Here is a 2391-nt window from a genome sequence, read left to right as displayed (position 1 = left end):
CCTCGCCCGAGCAGGAAACGACAGAGGCTCAGTCTGGAATTTTTGGGTACAAAGCAAGTGCTCTGCCCCTGAATCATAGAGTTGAAAGGGACCCCAAGGACCATCTAGTCCATCTCCCTCCAATGCAGGAATCTCAACTAAAATCAGGGATATATATTTGATAAAATAAACGAATAGGAATATGCATTGTAGGCATGGCTAGGCGAATGACAACCGAAGCAGTGCATTGGGGGAAGACATGGAAAGCAAGCGACCACCGCAGGAGATCGGCTAACGCAACTACTGTACAGTACTCTTAGCAAAGCCCTCTACTTCGTAGATCTCGCGCCACTTCCTACGTAACGTGACGTCGCCTTTCTAACTGCCCTTTTCTGAAGCCACTTCTCCGCCCCTTCTATCATGTCTGCAAGAGGGCGCAATACTAACGCGGTGCTAACGGAACTTCCGGTATATTGGGAGGGGAGGGTTTCCCATAGAGATGTATAGGGTTAGAGTGATACCGCCGGATTTTTTCAGATTCCAAAGCACATGGGGGGGGGGCGCATATCACCACAGAGGTGCTAAGGAATAGAGCGGCACCGTTCTATATAAGCCAAGATGGCGGCATTCCTCCCCTCACGGAAGTTTGGATTTCTGACTCTATGAGCCGCTCTATTTTTTCCTCTATAGAATCATTACGTTGGCCAATGGCGGCTGCCGATCTCGTTTATAACGGAAGTCCCGTCTCCTGTTAGAGCTCTATGGTCAGCCGCCATCTTGTTCTTGCTTCGTACCGGAGGAGAGGAGGAAGGTTGAATCTCTCGGCCTCATCATGTCCCTGCAGTTGCTGAGAAGAGCGGCGCTCAGGCTGCCCGCCAGCCTGGCTCCCCAGCCTGCCAGAGGCATCACTGCCAAGGCCCCCAAGGATCCTATAGGGCCCGCGGTAAGGAGGCACCGGGGGAGGGTTATGGGGAGGAGGAGGATTCCGTTTTAAAATATTTTGATTGGAGACGAGAAAATGTAACAGAAATACAGAACCAGGAGGAAAAGAAAAAAGGTGGCGCGGACCACCGCCGTTGCTCATGAAAATTGGTGACGTAAATCATAAATTATTCCAAATAAAATGATATTTGGATTAGTGTACAGTTGGGGAGCTGATCTTGTGCTGTTCAAAAAACGAGGGGGGGGGGGAATACAGACACGTTAGACGTGTGACTGGTATTCAGCGTAGGCCCTTCCTGTGCTGCACATCTAAAGCAGTTATCGTGCCCCTTTAAACAGTCGTGGTCATTGAAAGATTGTTCATTGAAAGGTGTTTGGTTGGGTGGTATGATATGTAGCACGCTTGCTGCTAGGAAGGAGTTGAAGTTGAGCAAGAGATTGAGTGAGGACAGACGTCCCTTGTGGACTGCTGTGCAGGCAGGTTTGTGAGTACCTGGGCACCTAAAGGATGGGCGGTGTGAGGAGAGGGCTTCTGGTGGGAATATTTGCATAATGCATATATAACAGAGCTTTTATAGATGTCATTTGTTACAGAGAGCCTTTTGGGCCTACCAAGTAATCCATTAATCTCTTGCTTCCTGTGCTTAGCTGATGTTCTCTGTCAGCTGTCAGTGGTGTCTTGTAGCTGGAGATGTGAACAGCCATGTCTGATTTTTAAAATTTATTTTTAAGCATTGTAGAGTAGTGTTTTCACATGTAGTAGCTTCAGCTGTGGTTGTTTCTTTGATTATGCAAATCGTCACTAGACACTCTTATCTCCAGCGCTGGCATTTAGAGGACTGGATCTAGCCCTGGGGCGTCTGCTTGGTGCTGATCCTCTCTTCCCTCAAGTCTCAGGGCTGAGCGCTGCTGCTTTTGTCTTCTCTTGTACAGGAGACGGTTATTGGCCTGACCACCTTCTTCATAGCATTCCTGGTCCCATCAGGCTGGATCCTGAAGAACTTGGAAAGCTACAAGACCAGAGAATGAGGAAGGAGGAGTGGACCAACCCTCATCAGCCCTGAAGCATAGGTGCTACTTCCTCCCCAGATGCATGGCTTCCTCCATTCCAGGGAAGAGTTCTCTCCAAGGCCAATCTTCCATGGGGACCAGTGTCCTGAAATAGACTCTCTGCTGCTTCCCAGCCGTCACAGAGGATGTAGTTCAAGATGGCAGCACTCCGGAGACTTAAATCTGTTACAATAAATCCTGTTACATTCCTGTACTTGTGTCCTCTTTTATCTCTTGTTAACTGTTGGCAGAACACATAGAATTATACTTTGAAACATCCCAAATAAATTGGTGCACAGTTATCTACAGTGGTACCTCAGGTTACAACACTTCGGGTTACAAACTCCACTAACCCGGAAGTAGTCCCACAGGTTGAGAACTTTGCCCCAGGATGAGAACGGAAATCACACGCTGGCGGCA

The 2391-nt window shown here is 48.5% G+C and overlaps 1 long non-coding RNA gene across 1 annotated transcript; it reads left to right on the top strand.

Moving 5' to 3' along the window:
* The first annotated feature begins 517 nt into the window (after positions 1 to 517).
* On the top strand, positions 518 to 2185 carry LOC310833108. Its single transcript, XR_014558564.1, has 2 exons — positions 518 to 922; positions 1855 to 2185. It is a non-coding gene; the product is annotated as an uncharacterized lncRNA (long non-coding RNA).
* The last annotated feature ends 206 nt before the right edge of the window (positions 2186 to 2391 follow it).

This window comes from Podarcis gaigeae (assembly GCF_964106915.1).
Source record: "Podarcis gaigeae genome assembly, chromosome: 16".
Taxonomy (NCBI): domain Eukaryota; kingdom Metazoa; phylum Chordata; class Lepidosauria; order Squamata; family Lacertidae; genus Podarcis; species Podarcis gaigeae.
The sequence above is the reverse complement of the archived record's forward strand: the minus strand, read 5'-3'. Positions and strand labels throughout refer to the sequence as shown.